A 12,434-nucleotide genomic window follows, 5' to 3' on the forward strand; every position below is an offset into this window, starting at 1 on the left:
GGAGGGGGCGGGGCCCGCGGGCGGGGCGGGGCCGCGCCGTGAGTCGCCTCCATCTTTCGGCACAAAGGAGCGGCGGCGCCGCCGGGCCGGGGCCGCGCGGGGGCTCGGGCGGGGTGCGCGGCGGCCCCGCGGCGCTCCCGGCGGGACCGCGGGCAGGTGAGGCGGAGCAGGCGCTGGTGGCGGTGCGGTGAGGCGCGGCGCGCACCGCGCTGAGGGAAAGCGACAGTGCCGGGCTGGGCGCGGGTGGCCCCGCTGGTGGCCCCGGTGCTGCCGTGGGTTGGCGACGGAGGGCGAGGGAGGGGACCGTGCTCCCCCCACCCCGCACTCCGCTCCCACGGGGGTCGCCGGGGCTGGTCCCGGGTGGGTCAGGGGCCGGGCCAGTGCAGCCCCCCGCCCGGGGCGGCGGCCCGGGGGTCCCGGCGTGCTGCTGGTGGGTGCCGGTGCCCCCCGCGGGTGTGGGTTCCCTCGCTGCGGCCACCGGTTCCCCCCGGGGAGGGCAGCCAGCGGGCAGAGCCCAGATGGGCTCTCGTCCCTGGGCTCTCCCGGAGGCCCCGGGGCTGGGCAGAGCTGGAGTTCGGAGCCCGCTAAAGAAAGCGGCAGAGGCTGAATGAAGCCGGGGTTCGGTGGGTGCGGAACACGGGACCGGCGCTGCTCGGGGCCGGGAGGGGCTGGAACTTCCTAACGGCGCCTCCCGGGTGCCCGGAGAGCTCCCGGGGGCTCGTATGACTTGCAAAACAGGGACTTGGCTCCACGGCTGTTCTGGTGTGCGAGGGGCAAAGCGGCATCGGATGGAGGGACCGCGGGCTCGACCTGCTGCTCCGGGGGCTCGTGGCGGGGTTTTGTGGAGCCCCTGGATATCGTTCTATTGATGTGACGAGTCAGAATGGTGAAAAGGGTTCATCGCTCTCAGTGTGCGAATATTTCTGCAGAGCAGGTTTTCTGCCTTTACAGGGAAGATAGAGAGGTGTGGAGTGAGCCACCAAATGCACTCGTTTATCTGGACCTTTTGTCTTGCGTTCTTGGGTGATAGGTTAGGCAGAGGCACCTTTGCCACCGGTGGTGACAACAGGGCTCTGCTCTCACAGTTCAGTGCTTATAAAGCTGGTCTTTTCACCGCTTGTGTTATGCCCACATCGAGCATGAGTTTCTCTTTTAAGCCCTTTGATTCTATCCTTCTGATCACTGTTTCTATCTTGCACATCTTCATTTACCCCCTCTTTTTAGAAACTACTGTTTCTTTTCCTCTGTTATGCAGCATTAGGTGCAGTGTCCCTTCCGGGCAGAGTCTTAATGTAGGTCCTGAGAATGACTGTAGTCATATTTTGCATTTTCTGTTTCGTTTTTGCAAAATCTCTTCCCTGAGCCCAGAGTTCATTTTGGTGCTCACCCTGCATTTATCAGTTTTTCTCACACAGTGGAACTTCGGTCCATGTAAAAGCACAGACATAAGAGCTGCCTTTTCTCTCCTAAATTTATTCAGCCTTGTAGATACTGCTCAGTTTCTGAATGCTGGTGTGTTTGCTGGGGGTTTTTTTCCTTTTCTGTCTGTGTCAGTGTTTGTTTTCTTCAATATAAGAAGGGGTTTTTTTCCACTTAGCACTGGCTTTGCCTCAGGTTTTTAGCTGTTTTGTCCTCTATCTTGCAGTAAATGCACGTATTTGTTTTGGTGTTGTTTTCTTTTGTCATGCTGGTCCTCAGTTCAGTTCTGCTTTACTCCTAATTTTCTGTACATCCGTCAGTGCTGTGAGGTTATTGTCATGTGGAGACCTTCATACATTTGTGTGCTGTGACTTTGTTTATTTCTTGGTATTACAATTTTTGCTATTTTTTAAATTTTTAAACAGTGGATGTTCTCATCACCTATGAGCCATTTGAAATATTCCTTTGCATCTTGTGTCCTCTTGGACTCCTGCATTTGACTGTGGATTTCCGGAGGACTGTGCATTCTCAAAACTTGTCATATTATTTTAAGAGTCTCCAGTGCTGTTCATTGTGGTTTTGTTTTGCATTTACCCAAATGCAAAGAATTGATCTGTTCTTTGATCTAAATCAGGCCCATTCTTCTGTAAGTGCTTTTGCCTGTGTCTTTGTTCTCTGCCGAGGTCCACTCAGCAAAAGAGGTCCTTTCTCCTCCTGGCACCCGTTCTTCTGTCCCTTCCTTTAGGACATTGCTGTTATTGCTTTGTGCCCCCATCTCTGCTATTTGTTCCCAGTTATTGTTGTCCTTGAACAGACTGTATTTCTCCTGGTGTGTTGTCTTTCCGTTGGGTGAAGCACAACTGTAGTTACACCATCGCTCCTCGTCTCCCCTTTTCATCCAAACTCTCTGCTGAGGTTCCTGCCAACAGAAAGTTTTCAGCACCTGCTGTCCATCACTTGTGTAGGAAGCTCCTCCAGGGTATTTTAGTGCTGTGTTTTGCTTTCTTCACAATGCTTGCTGATTGTTTATTAGCTTAGTCTTGGTTATTTACCCACTCTTAGATTGCTGATAGACCTAATTTACCTCATCCACACACCTCACTTATCTTCAGCTGTGATATCAGTGTGTGCTCATGGGCAGGTGGGGCTACTGGTTTTGTTGAGGTCTTTAACTTTCCTTTTTATTTACTTTCAGCCTCCTATACATGGAGTTTGACTGCAATGCTTCATGGTAGCCACTCTTGTATCCTACTCTATGGACTCATAATTCAGTGATCACTCAGTGGCTCCCTTATTCTCACTGTTACCTTGTTTTGTGCTTTTCTTAATGCTCTTTTTTTTTCTTTTCCTCTTAGAGGGATGTGATGGCTTCCTACACAACCCTGCAGTGCTCTCCCATGGTACCTTACCAGTATTTTCACATAGAAGGTTTTGGCTCTCAGCATGTTTCATTTGCTGTGAGCCTAATGGATGTGCTGAAATAGATCACTTATAATTTTGGTTCCCTCCTGCAAAGTAAGACATCTCTCATATTCTGCCTATCAGGTGGCATCAAAGTCCATTTTTCTCAGGCTTTTTGTTTGTTAAAATCAAGGAACAAAAGGAAGATACTTAGTAGCATAAGGAGTAAGTTCATGATGAAGGCAGCAATTTGTGGAATGCTTGCTGGTCTGTAACTTTTTAGGCTTCTTCATTCAATTTTCTTTTCATATCAGTATCTCCCCTAGCTGACAGTGTGCTGTGTTTGGAAACATCTCCTGTTGGCCACTTACCTCTGTGGTGGTATCCTCACAAAGTGGAGCAAGGCTCATCACATACACTGTTTGGTTTCCCTCTTGATGCAGAGGCAGCAAAATAAAATGCTGTTCCCTAGTAGGAAATCGAAGGCAAGCTAATGTCATGACATTTGTCCTGTTCTGCTCCATTATCAATATGTTGTGTCAGCATTTTAAACTGGTTTTTGTGTTTTCTTCCTTTGAATTTATTCCTTGCTTTAAAGCAGTGCAGGCAGAGGTGCTGTGCTGGGACTCCTGGTCGTTCAAGTATCTCATTAGAATTGTGTCGTGTCACTTTGTGGTTTGCATTTCCCCGTGTCCTGACAATATATTTTGTTTTCCTGGTTTATATGCAGGGACTGTAAAGTTGGCATTGCAGGACAGTGGCTGTGCCAGCATGATCCTTATTTCCTTTTCTATTCTTCATTATGTCACTGAGGTCTAATAAAAGTCAAATTTTCATGCATGACTCATAAAGTTGTGTGACTGACCAATGCGTCACGATCTCCCTTCAGCAGTGCTCGTAATCACCTGCCCTTGATCTACCACTGCTGTGGCCAGACTTGTGCTTTAGAAGTGCAGCTTTGCCGTGGGAACTTTGTGCAGTCGATGGCTTTGCCCTGCAGAAGGGATACCTGGCAGCCCAAAGTCTGGGGTGAGCTGCTGCTCCTTGGTTTTTAGTGTTTATTAAGTGGGGTTCAGTGAGTCGCCATGATCAGTGACAAGAAATCCATCTTTTTCCTGATAAATCTCTCCCCTTGGAGATGCAGTGGTTTCTAAGTGTGTGAAACACAACTGTAGCTGTTTTTCTCCCTTTCCAAGGCTTTTCTTTGCTGTAGGAAATGCTTCCCTTTCGCTGTAAGGGAATGTCTTGGTGTTTTGCTGGACACAAGAAAAAGGACGAGAGTCGAGGACATTTTGATCTGAAGTGCTGGCATGGCTTTTTGGATTGCCAGCTCCAGGGCATGGGCACAAACTGATACTATTGCAGCTTGAATCATAGGTTAGAGGGCAGCCAGTGAACTGGGTGCCAGGAGGAGGCTGCACCATTCGTGTGTATCTTATACCTTCCTGTAGACAGCGGGACATGCTAGAAACTGATATTGAAAAAAGAAAACCCAGCAACCTGCTGCTGCTCTTTTCTTTTTTTCTAAAGGCAAAGCTGTCTGGTGCCATGGAGAAGGCTTAGAATTGTTCCCTGCTTTTAAAAACATTCACCTAATGGTGAATGAAGAGTGGTGTGTGTGTGTGTGTGTGTTTACACTCAAACTCTGGTCAGTGTATCAGTCCTGGAGTGAAAGATTAAAAAAAAAATTGAACGGATGAGTTGTTCTCTCTGTAGAGTCTCACCCCTTTGTAACATTAGTGAATTTGTGTCTACATGTAATTATCAAAACAATTTAATTAAATTCTCCTGAAATTCCTCAGAAAGTTATTTAGGAGAAGCCCCCGGTGACGGTGAGTTCGCGTTCCTGGTGTTACCAGGTTTTTGAAAGCTTTTAAAATTGTTTTTGAGCTTTCTACTTTTTTTTTTTTTTAACTAAAATGGTACACGCTGTTGTTTACATCATTTTTAGTCTGTCTTGCAAAACATGAACACACTCATCTTCCTCCCACTTCCTAACCCAGCTATGCTTGTCCGAGCCGTGTCCCAGGCACTCCGTCCCCTTCCCCTTCTTGGCCACAGGAGTCTTGACCAACTTCCTCTGAGTTTCTTCATGCTGAGGGAGGCTTTAAAGCATTATGGAGAAAATACCACAGCTCAGTGGTTGGAGCAGGATACCTGTGAGACCTGGCTGAAGCACTTGTGTGGCTGGCTAATCCACGTCGGGATCTCTCCTGCAGGGTACTTTCCTGGCAGGCTTGCAGCAGGGCAGGGAGAAAAGGTCCTCAAGGTAGAACCTGAAGAGATAAATGGGGAGAAATGAAGCTGAGGTTTTTTTGTTCTTGTTTTAAAATAGGTGAGAACAGGGGGTTGCAGTGATCTGCCCAGAGCTGTCCATCAGGATCTGTAGACTTGAGCTGTGGTGATGGGTGCAGACAGATCCGGAATCACGCTTCCCGTGAGTGCTTCTGAGGCAGGTTTGCTACCCCAGTGACCTACATGTTGTATTGGACTCAGATGACAGTCTCTTGAGCAGCTGTCACTGTATCCACTCACAGGAGGAAGGAGAATCAGAAGAATGTCTCCTGCTCTGCCAGTACAGTCCTGAGCTCTGTCTGGCAGAGACCTACCAGCTTTCTGTGGTGGCCAAGGAAGCCACAAAGGGGGCTCTCAGCTCTGGCCTCTGAGAGATCAGGCCATCCTCTGATGCTGCTTGAATTATCAAGAAATGGAACTTTCTTCAGGCTGCTTCCTGCTGCTGTTAGTTTTCCACGTTTGAGATGATAGCCAGTGTCATAAAGGCATACATTTGGCGGGGATGAGAACAGGAGGGTCTAGACATTGTCTGCTCCGTGCTCTGCTCTGCGAGGCAGTTGTCAGACAGCTGACAATGCAGGCTTCCAACTGGGACATCACTGAATTTTTCAGCAATGTTACCAAAATTTTACACTGAAAACAGTTTTGCATGTGTGAATTTTATGCATTCTTAATAGCTTAGTCGTGCCATCTAACTGGGCTTAGTTCTGTGGTCTGCAGCAGGAGACCGTTCTGCCTTTACAGAGTAGTTCTGTACCCAAATTTCTGCTGAAAACAGGCCCAGCTCTGCCTTATAAGAAACAAAAGCACTGATATGAGTTTACAGACAAGAAACAGGCAAACTCTGGGTTACCACCACTCACTCAGTTACATGAAGCTGGTGGTTTGCTGACGAGAATCTGTCCTTGCTTCCAGCAGTCCCTCCTTGTAGCATCTTCCTGGAGCTCAGGGTGTGATGACTGATGCCTCTGTGCTAGTCCCAGGCAGGACCACACTGTGACTGACTGAGCTGCTCAGTCTCTTGAGTTGCCCCTCAAAATGCTTTTGTGGTTTATTTTTGGCTAATGTACAAGGTGCCTTAATTACCTATTATTGTAGTTTACAAGGAGTTGACCTCAGCGTGATTGAAGAGAACTTTTTCACTGGTTAGTGGATAGTAATATAGCTAAAACCTTATCCTTTCTGAAATGTTATTAAATTTGCTAGATAAAACTTTAAAAAATGCCTTTTTTTTGTGTGTGTGTGTGTGTAGTTTCTCTGCAATTCTACTCCTCTGCTTGTTATCCAAAGAGACACTTTCCTCCCAGCGTTGTCTGTTCTGGAATTTCATGTGTGGGTTTTTTGGGAGAGTTTTTTTCTTTTTGTTGTGTGTGTGTGTGTTTTTTGGTTTTGTTTTAATTTTGAATCCTAATGCCACAAATGCTTTTGTCAAAGTTGTACATTGATAACGTCTGTAACTTTCTGCGCAGCGAGGAAGATTAACTTGAATTAATTGACAGATTTATTTGTAAGCCTCCAAATGAATGTCTGCGCCAAAACTTAATATAGTATAGCTAATCAATTTTATTTCGTGTGCTTTTATCCCTGCAGTCTGTAGGATTAGTGTTCCTTGCCATCTGCAGGGCGTTATCCTTATCTTCCTGCCACTTCTGAAGCAGTGCTTTATGCTCTGCTCCTTGGGCAACTGCTGAGCTTGTTCAGCTCTGCCTGGCCACGTCACCCTGCTGGAGGCAGCTTTTGTTCAACTTCACTGAGCTGTCAGATACCACTATCTTTAAATGATTGTTATCTCAGAAGTGTTTTCATCCGCCTCAAAGCGTAACTTTAGCTCTGTCTCTGATAAGAAATGTAACGATCTGTCTATGGTTTGGGGAGCTGGGAACCGGGAAGCACAGATCGATACCAGCGCTGGGTTAGGCATGAAGCAAAGCTGAGCTTTTCTGGAGGCCGTAGTACAAAGGACAGTTCCACCTAAATGATCATGAGATGACAAATTATGACCTCTGAGATGGGGAAGCTCAGAAGGTGGTTAATGCTTCAGTCTCTCTTTCGGAAAGAGCTGTAGCAGAACAGTCTGATGCCTGACATGCCCTAAGCACTGGTGTCTCTGTATCCACAGGTAAGGGATATCCTGTGCAGGGGCAGGATCTCCACCAGGCCTACTCTGGAGGCACTAGTCTAAATGAGAAGTGAATTTCACTTTTAAATCCACGTTGCAACTTTGGTGTTTAAAAAACTCCTTTAAGGGAAGTGAAAAGACAAAGTAGTGCATTGTGCAAGTGACTATAAAATCAGACTTTCACAGTGAGTCTACAGCAAAAGAAACTACTGTGGTGGTAGGCAACGTCTGCTGCTTTTTTCTCCTTTGACTGTTATCACATCAAGTCAAACAAGAGATCAGATCCCTCAACTTCTCCATGTTTGGAGAGTTGAATTACCTAGAGGAGACAGGTTACCTAGAGAAGCAGGGTTAAAGCCTGATTGTTTGCATAAACCTTGCACAACCCTGGGGGCTTTCACGGACAAACACATGGGAAGAAGAGGGAGAGCTTTGAGGCCTGATCAGTGTCTTTCCCTTTCTGTGAAACCAGCGGGCTCAAGGTCAGTCAGCTTTCAGTGTAGGGCGCTGTCACTGCAGCGGGAAAGCAAACCACTGTGGCAGTGGCTTTGTGACACACTGCATGCCAGTAAATGCTGCTTCCCATCGAGTTTTGACACCAGTCTTAACCCTCCAGGTTATTTTTAAAGAAAACAGAGTTGAATTAGGGGTTTGCTTCAGGTTGCACAATGTGATGGTTGGTTACTAAGTGCAAAAGAACCAGCACAGCATTTACTCCCTCCTCCTGAAACCTGCGGTTCCCTCACTGCGTGCGCTGCGTGGTGCCACACTGGACACCAAGTAGCTCCTTCTCTTTAGTTGCACAAGTCTTACAGGTGAGAGGTTGACCTCAGACATCAATGCAATCTCCTGAGAAAGTTTCCATTTCACATTATAGTTGCGTGTGACTTACTGGAAATTCTTGGTTTTCATCACCAACCCCAGTAATTTCAAAGCTGGAAATGCTCCTTGTTGCTTGTAGTTGCAAACAGGCTCCTTCTCCCTCTTATTCCTGTATCAAAGTTGATTATCTTGCAGCAATTCATAGCTGTGTTTCCTTCTAGTTTGAACTTTTCATCCGACAGGCATCACGAGTGTTTCCATCTCTTCCATTTTAGGAGCATCACACTTTGGGAAAGAAATGCTGAGGAAATATTTCTAATTGTTTTATCTCCTTAATAGGAAGCTGCTGGCCAGAACTCTCACAGTTTTGCATTTGAAAAGCTGTCAACTTTCCTGTGGGGTTTGCTGACTGAGCTCCTGTGTTACTCTGCTGGAGAGGAGGAATCACTGGTCTTACTCTTGTAACAGTGGCAGAAACTGGAGAAGTGGCTCCGGTAGCTGAAACCCTCTCTCCTTGTTTATGTGCACGAGGGGTTTTTTGTTTGCTTGGCAGTGCACTCCATTTCATGGAAAGAAGAGGCATTTTCCATCGTGAGGCAGTATTATGGTTGGCTGTAACCGAATATTTGAGGGGATGAATCACCGACTCCTGGGCTGCACATTGCAGAGAAATGAGCCCGATGCCACTGGGAGCCGACTTCTCCATTGGAGTGCTCGCTGGGATGATCCAGAGGAGGCCCCTCTGGGGTAGGCTGGGCATCCCTGCTGCCAGGCAGGTGCAAATCCACTCACATAGCATTTGTTTCAATGGGTGGTGATTTTGTCTTTCCTCCTTGGACTTCCAGCTGTGGCAGGTTGGTCAGTCTGTGGAGGCTGCAACTCCCTTTGTGCATCCATGGATGTGCTTGAGCCTGGTGGGAGAGCAGCTGCTTTGCTGTGGTGGGGATGGTCCGTGGTGCTGGTGGAGGTGTGTGGGAATACAGGAGGCTGCAGCTGCTTTCCTCCCATGCAGGGAAGGTGTCCAGCTCCAGTGGCACCTGATCCTGGTGCTCTGTTGAGGGCAAGATAAGCCAGGACAGACATTTGGTGCTCTCTGGTGTAAAGGAGAGAAGGTGTTGGGCACTGGCATTGTGTGTTCCAACACCATCTGTCCAGTGAGAGGTATCACTACCAGCTACTTCTTACAGAGTAAAAACTTGTATTTTTATCCTAATTTTGGCAAATTTGTAGTCCTGCATCCCAAAGTAACATCTGATGGCTGAGTGACTGGATGGCCCTGCCTTTTGAGAGGCCAGGGCTGGCTGCTGCCTTGACTGTTTCTTGCACTTAAAACTGTGGGCCCAATCTTTCATTAAAAAAAAACAATTTCAAAGTCAAATAAAAGTAATGTCACTTTTATAAATCTGGCTGCTGTTGTGATCAGCTTTCCAAATCTTTTTGCCTTCCTAAATCTGTCAAAGAATATTCCTCTGGCAAGTGCACAACAGCTGAGATGGGACTTTCCAGCATTGTAGTGTATGTGAATGGCACAAAAATCTAACTGATCTTGGGGAAAGGGATCACAGCTTTTAACGTGGAGAGCCTGTTTCTGCCCTGTAGCTTAGCTCTTGCTGGTGTTTTCACACACAGCTGCTTCATCTGAAGACTTGCAGTTCTACTCCACTTGCACAAATTGTTTAAGGAAATGGTGTTTGCATGATATTATTGGAGCCCTGACAGGAGGCAATAGGTTTCTGTTCCAGCAGCCTCCCAGGGAAACTTATCTCTATTCTTGTGCTGTTGCTTAGGTGACCCTTAGCCATTAGCTCTCAACATATTAAACAGTGTTTTGATGTGATACTAAAACACGAAAAGTAATACTCACAAACCACACTAAATCCTCCAGTAGCATAATTCTTATGAAAACTAGTACACTTTGGTTAACAGTTTGTCACAGCTTTATAATGTAAGACTGCTGAATTTTAAAAGCAGCTGCAGAGACCCTTTGCTGTGTAACTACTGAAAAAGAATTTAAACGGATTATGAAAGATTAGTTCTTTTCCTTAGCTGTGTTTTAACAGCAAAACAAACATGCAGCCTTTGTCTCCAGAGACTGAACTATTGACTCTCAGGCCACTGGGAAGGAGCCTGTTGGTCTCTCACCATTTGCTTGTTGTTATGCCTGGCTTGAAGTATCTGTGCCAGGTAGGAGAGGAGGCTTATCTTGGCCTGTCTCCATGCTGCTGTTGTGATATTCTTGTTTTACTCCTTGAATTTTTTTTTTCTTCGTTTAGACAGAGTCTTTAAAAAAAAATTCCCCTTTCCATTTTATTCACAATATTTTCAAGTAGAGTGTTAAGTGGTTTTAGAGTTAACAAAAAAAAAAAAAAGTTTTTTGGGTCCAGCTTTTGAGAGCAGGGATTTGTGAAAGTTAGGATTGAAGTTAGATTTTAGAATTTCTTTCCACCTCTGTATGCCGAGATCGTTACCTCTTTTTGAAGCAATAGTATATTTCATCTTTCATGATGTGCAAAATGCTTTTGCTTACGTGTCTTGGCTGTGCCTCTGACGTCTCAGAGTTTGGGCAGGAGCAGAGTTGGTCACTCCAATTGCCATTCCCTTCTGCACCTGACCTGAACTGAGGTGTGATGTCTCTGTCCTCTTCAACAGTGAGAGTGAGGGAGTTGGGATGGCCACCAGCAGCCTACTATAAAGTCAGTTTGTTAAAATGTTGTAAATATGTCCTTAAAAACTATGGCAGCTCAAATGCAATCTAGTACATTGCTGTTAAAAGACTTTTTAAAAGTTTTTCCTTTGCGCTTATTCGTACTCTGGCCAAACAAGCTGGTTTGTGAGGCAGATCTGTAGCAATCTTTTTTTTCTACCTTATGTTCCTAATTATTTAGTCTTTCAGTTTGTCTGAGGCTTGACAATGAGCTCCTTGTATGTGATGGTGAGCAACAGCCAAGTGAATGCTGTCAAACTCAGCTCTTTACTAAATAAGGGGAGTTTATCCTGTCATTTCTCTCTTTCTATTATCTAATCAACTTTTATAGTGTACTTTTCTGCTGTCTCTACTTGAGGGTGATCTGGAGCAGATATTATTGCTTCTCTTCTTCCTCCTGTAAGCTGTAATTTGAGGGGAGGAGTTGGTCACTGCTCTGCACTTGGTGCTGTGGTATCTGGAATGCCAGGGCTGTATAAACGGACTGGGTTTTCTATGTCCGTGTCTTGTCCTAAAGCTACTAGATGACAAACTGGTTTTTGGAGCTTTGAGAGAATTCCCCCTGTAAAGGCTGAATGGAGCTGAAAATACCAGCATGGCAGGTGTGGGGAGGAGGTGGAGTTCATCTACCTTAGGTGCAGTTTCCAAGTGAATTGTTCTTTCTTTCCTGTCTGTTCTCAGGGACTCTTCAGAGCAGAGACTCTTCTCCTAGAAGTGAAAGCAGAGTCAGCTGTAATGACTCACTGCCCACCATAAAGGCTCCCACAGCCCTGCCTTTCCTGGATATGACTTTGTGCCCTGAAGAAGGACAGTCCACTTGTGTGACAGCACTTTGTGAGCAACCCCAACTGTTCCTGAACCAAGCAAACTTACGGGTGAGTTGATCATAATCACCTGTTTCTAATCATGCTCTAAGCTGTCAACTAGAAAAACCTAGGATTCAATAATCAGTTTTAATCTTGACTTATGTCTATTTTTGTTTCTTTAGGTAGGTTCTTACTCATTGCTAATCCCTAAAATACAGCTTTTCCATACTTGTTTTGATGACAAGATAGATTCACTGTGTCAATGTTTTTGTAAGCTGCAGAACAGCTTTACCCATATTCTAAGTCTGTAACACTTTTACACTTCAGCATTATCTTGCTAAAATGTCCTTAAATGATCTAGGTTCATAAATATATGCATATTTTTTCACTAGGAAGACATGTTTTGCATTTACCATAAGTAGCTCTTTAAAAAAAAAAAAAGGCATTTGAACCAGTTGTGATCTTACACAATTCTGTTTGAGATCCTTGCAGTCTGTACTGGCACCTCTCATCTGCTTGTGACTTGCTGACTGAGAAGATAACAGATGGAAAGACTCAGAGCCTGGTGGTCAAACTGTTTAGGGTGTAAGGCAAGCATGATGTGATGCTGAAACCCCCTTCTAATGATCTTAGGAATTTCTTGAACCAGAAATCAAGATCTCGTATTACTTTTTTTTTTTTTGCAAGTAATATCCCTTGAGGAATTAGGTTTTTTTTCTTAGTTAACCTACAGTTAGTTTCTTAACACTGAACATTTCACTGTGCCACAAGAAGATAACATACTTCAAACACAGAAGAGCCTGTGAGAGCTTGTGCTTTTCCAGTGACAGCTGACAACCCAAGACTCGCTCCTGTGACCAGTGTCTGG

At 45.7% G+C, this 12,434-nt stretch overlaps 1 protein-coding gene across 2 annotated transcripts in view; it reads left to right on the top strand.

Moving 5' to 3' along the window:
• Positions 1 to 50: 50 nt before the first annotated feature.
• RSPRY1 (ring finger and SPRY domain containing 1) overlaps positions 51 to 12,434 on the top strand; it is a 37,211-nt gene continuing 24,827 nt past the window's right edge. The window contains exons 1-3 of one of the 2 annotated variants that reach the window (XM_051801905.1): positions 104 to 156; positions 5,156 to 5,257; positions 11,442 to 11,635. The gene's annotated coding sequence lies outside the window, so the exon portion shown is untranslated. Of the gene's footprint in view, positions 157 to 5,155; positions 5,258 to 11,441; positions 11,636 to 12,434 lie in introns of both variants that reach the window. The other variant, XM_051801906.1, reaches the window with a different exon arrangement.

This window comes from Manacus candei, unplaced genomic scaffold (genome assembly GCF_025592945.1).
Source record: "Manacus candei isolate 608988 ecotype Guabito, Panama unplaced genomic scaffold, ASM2559294v1 h1tg000053l, whole genome shotgun sequence".
NCBI classification, from domain to species: Eukaryota; Metazoa; Chordata; class Aves; order Passeriformes; family Pipridae; genus Manacus; species Manacus candei.